Source organism: Myotis myotis, unplaced genomic scaffold (assembly GCF_014108235.1).
Source record: "Myotis myotis isolate mMyoMyo1 unplaced genomic scaffold, mMyoMyo1.p scaffold_m19_p_3, whole genome shotgun sequence".
Taxonomy (NCBI): domain Eukaryota; kingdom Metazoa; phylum Chordata; class Mammalia; order Chiroptera; family Vespertilionidae; genus Myotis; species Myotis myotis.
Genome location: NW_023416335.1, coordinates 46,169,280 through 46,184,806, shown reverse-complemented (window position 1 = coordinate 46,184,806; position 15,527 = coordinate 46,169,280). Strand labels below are relative to the sequence as shown.

The 15,527-nt window shown below is 39.9% G+C and overlaps 1 pseudogene; it reads right to left on the bottom strand.

The window, feature by feature from the left end:
* LOC118649906 overlaps positions 1–13,539 on the bottom strand; it is a 135,471-nt pseudogene extending 121,932 nt beyond the window's left edge.
* Positions 13,540–15,527: the final 1,988 nt, after the last annotated feature.

Here is a 15,527-nt window from a genome sequence, read left to right as displayed (position 1 = left end):
TTAAATTTTTGCACCCAAGTATATAAAAATAGAGTTTTTATTTTTTGCTAGAAAATTATATAGTAATGACAACTATAGGATTTAGTTATTTGTCTCTTGCTATAGAAAATAAAATAGTCATTTAATGAAAACAAGTAATAATCCTGTAATTTTTGCTCATTTAATGTTTGAAGCCAGTTTAAAAGAGCAATTTAAAATAATCTAAGCATACAATGAATAAAAGTAAAAGTTTCACACACAAAAACAAGTGCATTCTCAATAAAGAATGGAAAAATAGGTTAGAAATATGGATTGAGAGAACAGTAAATTCCTCCAATTTTGATAACAAAACACCAAATATGCTGAAAAAAGGTGTTTTCTTTATTTTTTTATATCTATTATGTAAGGACATGGTGAGAGAAAATAAGGTATTAATGGTAATGCTTTTGTCCATAAAAATTTCCCATTTCAAGAACGGAAATTGCATTTTATAATTCAGTGAATCATTATTGAGGATGCCTTGTGAAAAGCAACATATGCTCACACATCAAATTTCTTAACTAATTGTAAATCACTACATTTTCTTGATAAAATCTAATTTTAATATTGTGTCTTAAAATTTATAATGTGATTACCACACTGCTCCCCTTTTAAATATTTCTATTATGGTAATTCTGGATAATTTTATATATCACAGTATGGCCAGTTGTGAATCAAATAAATTATTGGAGGGGGGCAGGGAGGGAGCAGGGAAGGAAAAGAAAAGCGCATTACTTTTCAATAACAGAAAATCACCTGGATCCTGGATTATTTAATCATTTACTTTTGCAACTAAAATACTTTTCATTTCTTATTAAAAATATAATGAATTGACAAGAAAAACAAAGATTTAAGTAACAAAATCAAATGTATTCTTAATCTCACTAACAAAAGGTGGCCTATAATATTTAGCTGAAGTTATACTTGCTTATAAATTTTAATTGAACATTATCTTATAAATATTCTTCACAACATTATTTTTAAAATAATTTTAATAGATGGTCAATTTTTCATGTTATAAATTTATTTTTTTATTTACTTAGTCTTCTGGTAGTAAATCCTAAATTATTTTTCAGTTTTTTATTGTTATAAATGATACTGTGATGAAAATATCTGCCCATAATCCAGTGAATACTCTTCATTTTGAGGATATTATGCATATGTTAGTTCTCTGATTGAGGAATTAATTCATTTCTAACAAATGTGTTCACTAATAAAGAATCATTAATTTAAACATATTTCTAAGGAAGAGTAGGTTTTTTTCCCCTCAAAAGTAATGTTTGAGTGAAAAATAAAAAAAAGTTATAGCACTTAATTCTGTCACCCAGAGACAACTAATATTAGTAATTAAATGTTTCTATATGCAAATAATGTTTTACTCCTAGAAATAGGATTTGATGTATTTCATACCATTATTTATTCAGCAGGACAGCAAGTGTTATGACCTTTGCTATGAGTAATTAGTAAATCTAAAAACAATTCTGTCTATAATTACTTGGATACAATGGTGCAATTCTTTCTTACTTTATCTTTGTTCTTACTACATTTTTTCCCATTCATTCATGTGTTTATCTTTCTCACTACACTATAGGATTTTTTTCATGAAGTTACTATGGTTTTGTCATTATTTAAATTTAAATAGTGCCCAAAAAGTGTGTCTTGAATTTTTTTAAATATTCTTCACTCATATATAAAGTAAGATCAATTTTATATCAGATTAGCACAATAAATATACATTTTAGAAAAAACACACAATTAAACTGGCATCTAAGAGACCTGAAATAATTTAAATATAACTAAAAAACTAGCATATTTTAATTTTTATACAATCTTTGAACTCAATAGCTTCTTTATACAACTAAAAATAAAATTTGAGAGCTTGAGTCATATTTTAAAAGCACTACTAATGGCAAGAAAAATAAAGGCTTTAAAAGAGCCAGAGAAACTAAGAGCTATTAAAATATTTCACCCAAATCTGCAAAAATAAAGGTGCTTCCCCCCCCCCCCCCCAACTATGTAATTATAAGGTTACTGAGGCTATTCGCAACTTGATGGTTCAAAGATAATGGTGACAACCGTAGTCAAAAGAGGCACCTGGCCGCCTCTAAAACAATATGCCTCAAGTTCCGGCGGGAAATTACTTGGAGCAGCGATCGGGCTGATAGGACTGATGTTTATACTTCAGAACAATTTCTGAAGAGCTCTACTTTCTCAGGTACCTGAGCCAGAACCCTGAAAGAGTCTATGAAGTTTTCACTTCTCTAAGTTACGTAGCTGCAGTCACAGAGAATAGTAAAGGAAAACAAAGGATATCAAGTTATTTCGTACCTGTACCAACCTCTTATTCTGATGCATTGTACTAAATGATGTCACTTCCAAACATATTTTCCCTAGACATTCTGAAACTATAAATAAGGAATCAAACATTTTTCTAAAAGATCAAAATAAATAAACCTCCTCATTATGACCACTGAAATTTGTCTGGGCATTTATTTTCTTCCGAATAATAGAGATGTTTAAAAATATTCTAGGTGATTTTAGAGACAGTAAAGAGTGAACTATCTGATTGCTTTTGTGTCATATCCACAAGAATATTGGGAGAGATGATTCTGGCCTTATCCGTGACCACGTTTGATTGTTTTAAATGAAATGAAGAATATGGGAAGAACTGTTGCTGAGGGAGAGCAGGGCTGTCAGTTGCTCTCCGTGAGCATGTTCATACGCATGATACCTTTTAAAGTAAAGATGTTGACATGCATTCTGTCTTGTTAGCGGAACATATTAAAGAAGGCAGTGCTGAAACAAGTTCATGCTATTCACAGAGACGACAGGCATTAGGAAGTAGTATTTTTACATGCTACTTTTCACACCAACTAAAAGCACAGGCTTAAAATTACTCCCAGTTATGCTCCAAGTCTGATGTTAGAAATTGTGCCTTCCTCTGGAATAAATAAATCCACATCAAAACCACAGAGCTGTATTAAGGCCATCTCTTCCATTGAGTATGTGAATGTAGTTTAGAAAGTTTGACGTCTTGCTCAACAATGTGGAGGTCCTCTACTAGAAGTACTAAAACTGTGGTGCTCACAATTTGGCTCAGAGGGAAGTTTGAATCTCTATGGTGAATTTCACAAAGGCACTAAACTTCCTAGGACCCATAATAACTACTACAAGCCTATCATGCTCCATAACATGAGAAATGGTAATGAGAGCTCTACAATGAAGCCAAAATGATTTCCTAACACTCAAGCTAGGTCTTTCGGGAGTTTCTTTCCTATGTGAATTAACAGCTGTTTTATTAAGTGGGAGCCTGGATTATAGAATTGATCATAGCTCTTTCATGGTGACATACCGGATTCATAGACTCTGACTCCATTTGTATTCTCACGTTTCGTGCTGCAATATGTGACTCACATGTAGCTCATGAAATTTACCATCCTTGAGAAAATGAGGTTACTACCACGTACCCTATCACTGACTTTGCTATTAGACCAGAGGAAGAAGGGGACAATAGTCCCAGTTTCAAAAATGGGAAGCAATTCATTATTTATTAAAATTGTTTCCCAAGTTATAGCATATAGCCAACTAAATGACAAACTACAGGTGACTGGCATATCAAGAACTAAAACTGTATGTCTAATATTAAAATAAGAATCAACTCCTCAAAAAGAACCAAATTCCAAAACATGTAAAAGTTCATTTATAACATATTCTGTTTCTCTCTCCCAAGGATCTACAAATAATTCTCTGAAGAAAGGACTGAACCTAAGTCATAGTTCATTAGATGCCTTAAAAAGACCTGACAATTTCAGATAACATTGATACAATAGATTAGTTAACAGAGGGGACAGGGGCTGAATACTTCTCAAAAAAAAAAAAAGTAGGTTTAAGTCATGTACGTGCTTCTGACAAACAACACTGAACTAGTCCAAGTTTGCATTTTGGAGCTGATCGAAATGGTCTTCACAGGGAGGTAGATATTTCTGCCTATGACACCATCAGGTGGTAGAATAATAATCCCCTCACTTTAATAATAAATGCAAATCTGAACTTTTCATGTAGTTACTTTATCAAACGATAATATGCTTTATTTCGAAAGAGTGGCTTTTTAAAACATTTCCCATTTGTGGTGTGTGTTTTTTTAAAGAGCACAGGAGTCACTTCTCCTTTAGTGCATAATTAAGTAATCAGAGCCATGATAGTCCTACCCTGAGCTCAAAAGGTCAGTGACTTTTTAACTCACTCTCTAAAAGTGCTGCGGATGGAAGAATTATAGAATGCCTTGCTTACAATTTAAAATTCATCCTGACTAAAAGAATTTCACATAGTCAAGTGGAAGGTGGGTTTACACAGAACCCTCCTTTAAGAACAAGATGCATTATGAATCGGCCTCTTCATTACATTCTTCAAAGGGAAAAACAAGAGAAGACCTATACAAGACCCCACAATGTTTTAATTCAGTTTGTACTGTTAGAAAAATCCATCCCTATCCCAAAAGATGAGAATTAAGACTTTAAGTCTAGTGACTCTCATTCTAAAAAAAGAAAAAATAAACTGGATGAAAGTTATATAAGGGTAAATTATGGAGATAGTTTGAGGAAACAAAAGTAGTGACAGCTTTTCTTGGAATCAGCAGTCTTGACTTTCACTATATTCAGGCACCACCATAAAATCAATTTGTCATCTTCTGTGCGTTAGTAAAGAAAAAGAGTGGATCAATTGCCCTGGAACCAAAACAAACTTGGAAAGTTGCAGAGAATATAAAACAAACATTAAATTTATGTTATAAATAAGAAAGTAGGAAGCAGAGGTCAAGTGTTTTTGAGCCATTTAAAATAAAAGTCTATGAAAATCAGGCTTGAGAAGGTAATTTTGTCCTTCCAGGATCCTCGAAATAGAGTTGAATCCTGTTAAACTGTTTCCCAGAACCATTGCCAATAGCATGATCTTAATGAAGGTCAAAACTTTTCCCACACATTGATAGGAAAGGAGACAATTAGTGGGGCTAGCTATCTTGCATTGGAATTAGTTGAAAATTGGTCCCAAATACAGGAAATTAAAGGGAACAGGATGTCCTAAGACTTCAGTATGTTGCTCACTCTCTCTAGACCAGTCATTTAAGTGTTATAACCTAAATCAAAGAGACTACAGAAAATGAGATATTTTATTGAAAGTTTTTCATTACTTACAGTGGTGGGAAACATTGAAACTTCATTCTAAATATAATTGAACAATAACAGCCCGAATTTAGTCCATGAAACAATCTCTTATAGGTCTCTCGCATAAGATGGAAAGCCACAGTGCAAGTTGTCTTATTGGAGCCAATTAGAAGTGGTTCACCCCCGCAAGGGGAAGCTAGTGTTTTGTAACCTGATTCATGCATTTATTTCATTACCATCTGGATCACTTGCTATTTTTGAATAACAAAGGTATCCGGTAAAAATCAAGACCTATTCCTCACCTGGTGGAAGAGGAAAAAAAAGATACCACACCTGGTAGATGCAGATGCAAAGTAAAATCTTCATAGGTGGGAACAGTTTTTTACTCTAAATGATCTTTTAAGACTGGTATATTAATAGTCTAACCAAATGCTCACAAAAATATGCAAAAAAACAAAGTTGGAAACTGAATATCCTATGAGGAAAGGCAGGTAGCTGGTGCCCCAGTGCCTACAAGGCACAGACAGGAAGAAGCCAACGTTCAGAGATCTGTCATGGCAGATTTCAAATACAAGATATCTTTTTACAGAGACTAAATGCTGAGAAATTTAAAGTACTTTCACTTCTAGCTCTGGCAAATTGGATAAGCAAGATTATGGTTTTTTCTAATTAGTTAATAGTATATTGTATAAAAAAGATAAAATATTTAATACAGAACTAAACTTACAGAAACTAAGGGAAATCCACACATAAGAAATATGTTGTAAGCATGTAAACTAATGTTGAACAGCTCTTAGAGTGGAATCATTGGATCTTGTAATGGTGAGGGTCTTGGGCATTTTTTATCTTTTCTGTATAATATTTTTCACTTATGATACTCTTGAGGTGTATTGTGTTTTAGCATAAATTGGTACTTTACTTTTCTTCTTGTTGAGTAATAGTTCATTATATGAGTACTAGAGGCCCGGTGCACAAAAATGTGTGCACTCGGGGGGAGCCGGGCCTGTGCCCTCTCCCAGTCTGGGACCCCTCGGGAGATAACAACCTGATGGCTTAGGCCTGCTCCCGGGTGGCAGAGGGCAGGCCCAATCCCTAGGTGCAGCCCCTGGTCGGGCTCAGAGCAGGGCCGATTGGGGAGTTGGGACGCTGCCCCCTGTCATGCACAGAGCAGGGTGGATCGGGAGGTTGTGATTCTACCCTCAGTCATGCTCAGGGTAGGGCCGATTGGGGGGTTGGGGAGCTCCCCCCTGTCAAGCACAGAGCAGGGCCAATCATGGGGTTGGGGCGCCATCACTGTCACACTCAGGGCAGGGCCGATGGGGAGGTTATGGCTCCACCCCATCAAACACAGAGCAGGGCCCATGGGGCAGGAGGGGCAGAGGTGACCGGCCTCTATCACCCACAGAGCAGGGCCGATCAGGGGTTTGGGGTGCCACCACTCTCACACTCAGGGCAGGGCTGATGCGGAGGTTATGGCTCTACCCTGTCACACACAGAGCAGGGTCCGTGGGGTGGGGGGGGTTGGGGCGCCGCACCCTGTCACACACAGAGCCACAAGGTGATCAGGGGGTTGGGGAGCTCCCCCCTATCAGGCACAGAGCAGGGCCGATCAGGGGGTTGGGGCGCCTTCCCCTGTCACGAACAGAGCAGGGCTGATAGGGAGGTTGTGGCCCCGCCCCCTGTCACACACAGAGCCGCAGGGCGATGAGGGGGTTTGGGCTCTGCCCCCTGTCACGCTGATCCTGGTGCCAGGAGGCCTCTCAGCTCCGCTGATCCCGGTGCTGGGAGGCATATTACCCTTTTACTATATAGAATAGAGGCCTGGTGCATGGGTGGGGGGCAACTGGTTTGCCCTGAAGGGTGTCCTGGATCAGGGTGGGGGTCCCCACTGGGGTGCCTGGCCAGCCTGGATGAGGGGATGATGGCTGTTTGCAGCTGGTCACACACCCTTCAGGGTGGGGGTCCTCACTGGGGTGCCTGGCCAGTCTGGGTGAGGGGCTGAGGGCTGTTTTCAGGCTGTGGGTGACTGAAGCTCCCAACTGCTCCTTTTTTTCTTTTTTCTTTTTTTTATTCTGGGCCAGCTTTAGCTCTGAGGCTTGGCTCCAGCTCTGAGGCCTCAGCTGTTGAAAACAGGTATCTGGTTTGTTTCAGTTCTATAATCGAAACTCTTTATCAACTCCAGCTCTGAGATCCCAGCTCTCTGAAAGCTGGTTTCTGGGGTTTTGTTTAGGTTCTATATTTGTTACAATGTTTTTTAAACTGCAAGCTCAGAGGCTGGCAAGGCAGGCGGGGAACGTTGGTTTCCTCCGCCACTGAAGCAAGCAAGCCTCATGTTCAGTTTAAGCTGCCTGGCTGCTGGCCGCCATCTTGGCTGGCAGTTAATTTGCATATCGCCCTGATTAGCCAATGGGAAGGGTAGTGGTCATACGCCAATTACCATGTTTCTCTTTTATTAGATAGGATATCATTTTTTATGCATTAAGCAGTTGATTGACATTTGGATTGGTTCCACATTTGTCTATCACAAGTAATGCTGCTATGAACATCCATGTACCAGTTTTTGTACGGGTATATGTTTTCATTATTCTTAGGTATAAACCTGCCAATATATTTCTGGGTTATATAGTTACTCTATGTTTAACATTTTTCAAAACTGCCCAACTAATTTTCCCAAGCTACTACACCATTTTATATTTCTACCAGCAATATAAGCATTCCAGTTTCTCCACATCCTCACCAATACATGCTATTGTCTGTTATTTTGAGCAGAGCAATTCTAGCAGATGTGAAATGGTTTTTCTTGCACTGTTCTAATGACTAATGACATTGAACATTTATTCATGTACGTACTGGCCATCTGTACAACCTCCTTGGAGAAGTGTCTGTTAAAATTACTTGCCCATATTTAAAATTGGTGTGTTTGTCTTCTTTATTTTCAGTTGTAAGTGTTCTTTATATATTCTATATTCAAGCCCCTTATCAGACATATGACTTACACATATTGTTCCCCAGTGTCTGAGGTGCCTTTTATTATTTTATTTGTCTTTTTAAATATAGTCCTCCTTAGTGAGATTTGGTATTTTTATCATCAAGGAATCTATTTCATCTAAGTTGTCAAATTGTTAGAAATAATGTTGTTCAGAAGGAATTCTTATTATCCCTTTACTATCTATCAACTCCGTAGGAATGATTTGTCTCTGATTTCTGGTAAATTATACATAGTCACCTTCTGTTTTTCCTAATTTATTAATTAATTTGATTGGTCTTCTCAAAGATCCAGGTTCTTGTTTAGTTCATCTTTATTGTTTTTGTTTTCTAATTCATAGATTTCCTCTTAGATCTTTATTTATTCTTTTCTTCTGATTACTATGTCTATATGTTGTTTTTCAGTTTCTAGTTTCTAAAAATGGAGCATGCATCACTGATTTAGAGTTTTCCTTATTTTTTCATATAGGCATTTAGATCTATAGATTTCCCACTACTTACTATTTTAGCAGTATCCCATACATTCTGATATACCATGTTTTAATTTGAGTCTATTTCAAAATACTTTACAATTTCCCTTTAATTTATTTTTGACCATGTGTTATGTAAAAATAGGATATTCAGTTTCCACATATTGAGGGTGGGCAGGGAAGGGGATCATTTCAAAGGATTTTATTTTATTGGTTTCTAATGTAATTTCATGTGGTCAGACAATATCATTTATTTTGCTTCAATCCTTTTTCATTTATTCAGAGTTTATTTATGATCCAGAATTTAGTCTACTTGCTTAACAATTAATTACATATATATTCAAAACAAAACAACATATATTTTCTAATGTTGGGTGGAGTGTTATATAAATATTATGTTGGTGTTAATAATGTTGTTCAGATCTATTACATCTTAGTTAATATTCCTATTTGCCCTCTCAATTATTGACAGAAAAATGTTGAAATTCCTAATGCAATTCTTTATTTACTCTCCTAGAAATGCTATCAGTTTTTGCACCATGCATCTTAAAACTCTCTTGTTAGGTACATATTGCTTGGGATTATTATATTATTAATTAATTGACATCTTTGTTTTTAAGAAATTTTCATTTTTGTATCCGGAAGTATTCCTTGTTTTTGAATCACTTTTGCTTCACAGATATATTTTTACTGGTGTTACTGAAAGGAATTTTAGGGAAAAAATGGGCAGGTTAAGGGAGTCTTAGGAATAAATAAGGTCCATTGAGGAGGAATGCATAGGTGAAGCTTGGAGCTGCCAGAAGGCATACATTCACAGAGAATAGAAAAGTGCCACAGGGTAAGGGGAGAGGAAGGCATACATTCACAGAGGATAAAGAAAAATCACAGAGTATGAGGACGAAGGAAACATACTTTCACAGAGGACAGAGAAATGTTGACAGATGCTGGAAAGAGGGAAGCATATGTTCACAGGAGACAGAGGAATGTTGCAAGATAAAGGGGAGAGAGAAAGGGGACACCACCTGGGTTTTGGATATTGAAGCTGATATTCTGCAAAAGAGTAACCAATTAGCAAAGCACAGGGTCATAAAATGGGGAAAGGGTCCAATTAGAAGGGGGCATGAAAAGACAAATAACTATAGCATTTATAAGCCTTAGAAAAAAGGAGCTTAGTGGATCACCCCATATGTGGGAGTCTGTATTTGCTTCCAATAAATTTCCACCCTTTTACTAGCAAGTCCTTTTAGTCTATAAATTTTATTCTTCAAACTTCATGAGGCAAGAACCTGCAAGGGGGAGATCCGCTCCCCGCACCCCACGTTTCATTGCTATGGTGCATCTTTTAATATCCTTTTACTTGAATTTATTTGTGCCATTATAATGAACATATATCTCTTGTAGAAAATATATGGTTAGATTTTTTTCTTTGTCTTTTTTTAAAAAACCTATGTTTAATGATGGTTTTTTAATCATTTGCAGTTAATATGATTATTGATATTGGTTTCAATCTATCACTCTAATATTTGCTATTTTATTATTCTATTTTTTTTATTTTTACTTATTAGTGTAACCTTTTGTTTTGTTAGTTAGGGAGGGGATATTTAAGATTAATTGTGTATATAACCATCTAATTCAAAAGTCTAGGACTGTAGGACAAGACAATTCTTAACTGTCATTTATAAGCTTCCTGCCATAGGAAAATGAAAGACCAGGATCAATTCCCTGAACAGCAGGAGTCAGACCATACAAGGAATGGTAACTGTCCTGAAGGCACCTGACCACACACCTGCATCCCATCTGCATTCCAAGCCCAGTGACTCAGCCCCAAACCCACTAAGGACAAGTTTCCCGCCAGCGACTGCATATCAGGATGAAACTCAAGCTCCTGGGTACTGCCATCATCGACCCAATGTCCCCTTGGCTCAGTGCTGTGCAGCCCTTCCTTTTGGATATTCCATCCCCATCCCCTTCTCTTAAATAAATTCAATTTTCTTTAATCACTGCCTGAGATGGCTATTTAGCCTGCCTGTGTGCACCATCCACCAGGCTCACTTTTCATTTTGGTTCACTGGGCCTGGTTCTCTCAACATCAACCTCACATAGGACTCCTCTTTAGTTTCTCATGCCTTAGCCGTGGCCTACATACTCTTTCCTGGCAACGTGCTGATGTCATTATAGAGCTTATCTCACTTGTTTCCTGTTTATCAGGAATAATTGGATGTTATTGCCTGATGCTTAATATCTTAAGCATCATCAACAGAAAACTATCTTACTTATTTTGTTTACGTTTTTATTTTATTCAGGTGGAAGACTATATGTTGTCCCTGTTTCTAATTTTTGGCCAAAAGCTGAAGTTTAACAATTATCGAGTACTTATGTCAATTTTTCTGAGTTAGGCACTATTATTTTCATTTTTCTACTAAATCAATATGGAATAACCACAAATTTGCTTGAAGGGTTTATTATGTTTAATGTTCCAGAAAATTTCTATAGATAACACAGATACGAACGTATGGCTAATATGACTATTGGAGGACATTTAGCTCTTGATGAATAATACTGCTTTATCTTCAAACATGGGGGGGGGGGCGCGGTTCATTTGAATCAATAGTGACAAAGCAGTTTCCACTGAAATCAAATAATTGTCAACAGCCTCTTGCCAACAGAAGGAGAAAATAAGGTTGAAAATAAAGTTACATTTTCTTTCTTATCTTTATATTCTCTTCTCTCTGTTGACAGGTAATTAGGAACTTTCACGGCTTTTGTTTTTCCCCCTTCACTGAAAAAAGGAGACTGGTGTGTCTCCTACTATAAATCAGATAAATCAGACTTAAAATGGTTTATTCCTATGGGCTCTTACATTAACCTTCTGCCTAAATGTTTAGCACTTGTTTATCTAATTTTTGCTTATACTATATACTCTGTGGCTTAAAATGTATTATACGCATATTTTGTTTGTGCAAGAAATTTAATTAATTACAGCATGTTTATGAATTTGCCTTAGGTTTAAGAAGAATGAATTTGTCTCTGTCCAGCATCACTAACTGTGCTTATTATTTTTCCTTCAGTTTCAGTGTGTTTATTGCATTTTCTTCAGTTTCCTTCACTTTGTCAAATCAATGCCCTCTGCCAGTGACCTTGAAAATATCCTTGCCATTAATTTCTGGAGTCTGTTGTCTCTGTTATCCGATGTATTTTCTACATCTATTGGATTCTTTTTCTGTGGATTTTTTTTAATTGTGTTTAGTGTCTGTGATCCTTTCCATCTGAATAAACAGCTCAAGTTTCTCCTATTTTATAAAAACCCTACATGACCATTCATTAGCTTTTATATCTTTGCAATCTTCTTTAAATTGTGGGTTATGGAACTCAATTTTTCCTGATGCCATTATTTACTACCTTCTAGTTAGCTCCTTGGTTTTGTGTAATCTAAACTGTGCCTTCTTTCTTTAGTGAAAGTTTCTAGTTAAAGGAAGCCAACATCTTTCATATATATTATGAAATTAAATATATATGTACATATATATATATATATAAAATCCTCTTATAATTAGACATTTATGCTCTATTGAGCATATTACATGTTCAGTCTTATATGTTGCCAAGGTAATATTGTTTCAAAGGATGCTACTTTTCAGACTGTATTTATTAACTCAGTATCATGCTCAAGTAAATTGGAGATCATTTATAAAATAAACTTAGGTCAATTTTCATATAAAAAAATCTTAAAAACAAATACAGACAGTAATATATCATGCAGAAACTCAGACAAGAATTATAAAATAACTAGAGGCCTGGTGCATGAATTCGTGCATGGGTGGGGTCTGTCCACCCTGATTGGGGCGATTGGCTGGGCCGGCCAGGGGGAGGGGCCTGGAGAAGACCCACTGAGCTGGAGCTGAGCATGGCCCTCAGGCTTCCCAGAGAGGACGGCCTCAGCAAGGAAACAGAAACCACCAGAAGGCCCTGCAAACAGGCCCTGAGCTCCCTTTGGCCAGGCGGACTCAGAGCTGTTGTCTCTGTGTGTACATTAGACACAGACCGGCACTCGCCTTTGTCTGTTGATCAAATCCATTGCATAAAAAAACAAAACAAAACTGGTTCCCCTTCTTCTCTTTGGGCCCTTACAACAAATACAGGCCAATTGGAGGACGCAGGCCCCAGTGGCAGAGCTAGGCCCCACAATCACCTGGAATTTAGGCCTAAGACAACAGGATAGCAATTGCCACGGAACAGAACACACTGTTTTAGAGTCTTAATTCTCCCCTAAAATGTGCCCAGCTGCTCTTTAGGTGGGATAGACTGAACTGAGGAACCAAAGACCAAGTTTCCTTTGAGGTGGGAGCCACCCGGAGCTGGCTGGGGCAAGGCCCCTCACAGGCAGCTGCCTTCCCCCCAAGCTCAGTGTGCTCGGAGCTGGTATGTTTCTAGCGGTGCCAGGTCCTGGGCTTCTGGTCAGGCGGCAGGTCCACAGGGTTTCCCTCCGCCGCCTTCCTGACCTCGGGAGCAGCACCCTCTGGCCTGGCGTGCCAGGCGGCTGTTGCAAGAGCCGGGACTCTGAGAGTGAAGGAGCTTGCCCGCAGATGGCCAGGCCGCACCCCCCACCCCGCTTCTCAGTCTTGCTCGCGTGGATCGGGCCAAAGCCTGCTGCCCGAGACTGGTGCCATGTGGGGAGGGTCGCAGCAGGGAGAGGGGTGCCCTGACCTGCCAGGCTTGGTGACGATCATCTCAGTGCCCAGCTGATTGAATTCATCCCACAGAGCCTTCATCTCAAGCTGCACGCTCATGCTGGCCACCTGTTTTACCAATGCCTGAGCAGTGATCGTGCAATTGGCCACGGGGGCCTCGGGCTCGGCAGCGGCACTGGTGGTGGCCCTTGTGACTGGTGTGTCATAGCAACTGGTCATTCTGGTCGTTCCACCGTAAAGGTCACTGGGCTTTTATTATATGGATTTTTGAAAGATACATGGTACTATCTTGTTTCCACAATTTGAGTCAGGCTGACTAAGGCACCATGGAAGGACGAAGTAAGGGAGAGAGAGAGAAGAAGGGTAGGGGAGGGAGGGAGGATGGAGGGATGGAAGGTGAAGGCTGATGGAAGGAGAGATAGCGGAGAGAGTAGCGAGAGAGAGCAGAGGAGAGAGAGGAGGCAGAAGAGAAGAGAGAGGCGAGAGGGAGACGAGAGCGATGAGAGGAGCGAGGAGGGAGGGAGGGCGGGAGGTAGGGAGGGCAGGGAGGGTAGTAGTCGGAGGGTAGGCGCGAGGGATGGGGGAGGTAGGTGAGCGGAGGGAGGGGAGTGTGAGGGAGGGAGTTGTGGATAGAGGAGGGAGGGAGATTGTAGAGCGGGAGAGAGGAGTGAGGCAGAGAGAGAGAGGAGAGAGCAGAGAGAGGAGAGAGCGCAGGGAGGGAGGGACGGGACGGGAGGGAGGGACGCGGAGGGAGGGAGGGAGGGGCATGAGGGATGGGAGGAAGGTAATGTAGAGAGCGATAGCGAGCGAGAGTGCAGAAGAGAGGGAGGGCTGAGGGAGGTCGATAGAGCGATGACTCGAGATGAGGGCGGAAGTAGAGTGAGGGCCGGAGGGAGGGAGGGAGGGGATGGGAGGGTAGGGGAGGAGGCGAGGGAGGGAGGGGAGTGAGCGATTCTGGGAGGGAGGGGACTGGAGGGCTGTGAGGGACGGGAGGCGGGAGGCCGGAAACGGAGGAGAGGAGTAGAGATGATGAGAGACGACGAGAGGAGAGAGAGAGCGAGAGGTGAGAAGGCGAGGTGCAGGGAGGGCGGGAGGGGGTGGAGGGAGTGCGGGCATGGTGAGGGCGGAGGGCAGAGGAGGAAGGAAGGGAGCAAAGAGAGAGATAGAGGGAATGAGAGGAGCGAGAAGGAGAGAGGGCGAGCGAGGGATGATGCGGGAGGAGGGAGTGGAGGGAGGCGGGAGAAGAGGGAGGGCAGAGTAGGGAGGGAGGGGATAGGGCGGAGGGAGGAGGGAGGGAGGAGGGAGATGGAGGGGGGAGGAGGGGCGGAGGGAGGGAGTAAGAGGGCGAGTGAGAGAGAGTCGCGTATCCGCGGAGTTGGAGGGAGGGAGGGAGGGAGGTATGGAGTGCGAGTGAGTGAGGTCGGGATCGGAGATGGGTTTTCTTTCAGCTTTCATTCTTCCTGTATCGGATGGGAGTTAGGGAGGTGCTTCGAGGGGGAGCTATATCCGTCTTTGGGAGGGAGGAAGGGTTCTTTGGAGGTTTTCTGAGTTTTCGTTTTTCTTTTTTCTTCTTTCGTTCTTTCTCTTTCGTTTTTCTTTCGTTCTTGTCTTTTTCTTTCTCTTTTCTTTTTCTTTCTTTCTGTCTTTTTGTTTCTTCTTTCGTTCTTTCTTTCTTTCTTTTCTTTCTTTCTTTTCTTTCTTTCTTCTTTCTTTCTTTCTTTTTTCCTTCTTTCTTCCTTCCTTCCTTCCTTCCTTCCTCCTCCCTCCCTCCCTCCCTCCCTCCCTCCCTCCCTCCTCCTCCTTCCTTCCTTCCTTCCTTCCTTCCTTCCTTCTTTCTTTCTTTCTTTCTTTCTTTCTTTCTTTCTTTCTTTCTTTCGTCTTTCTGTCTTTCTGTCTTTCTTTCTTCCTTCTTTCTCTTTTTTACCTCAACATATTAAGTACCTACGTGAGTCTATTTTCTAGTACCAACACTTGCAAATTTATTCTCATGCTTCCTTTCACTCTCCTGCAGAAATCCTGCATATTCTTATCATTTTAACATACAGTTACCTTACAAATACATGTCTCTAATGTTAATGTGTATACTTAAAAATCCTGAAGCTACATCACACTCAATAATTATAAAGCCAAAATTGTTAAAGTTTCCCCAAATTTGAACTACGTTTTGCATCCCACATCTCTGAAAATTCCACCAAAAACAACCCAGT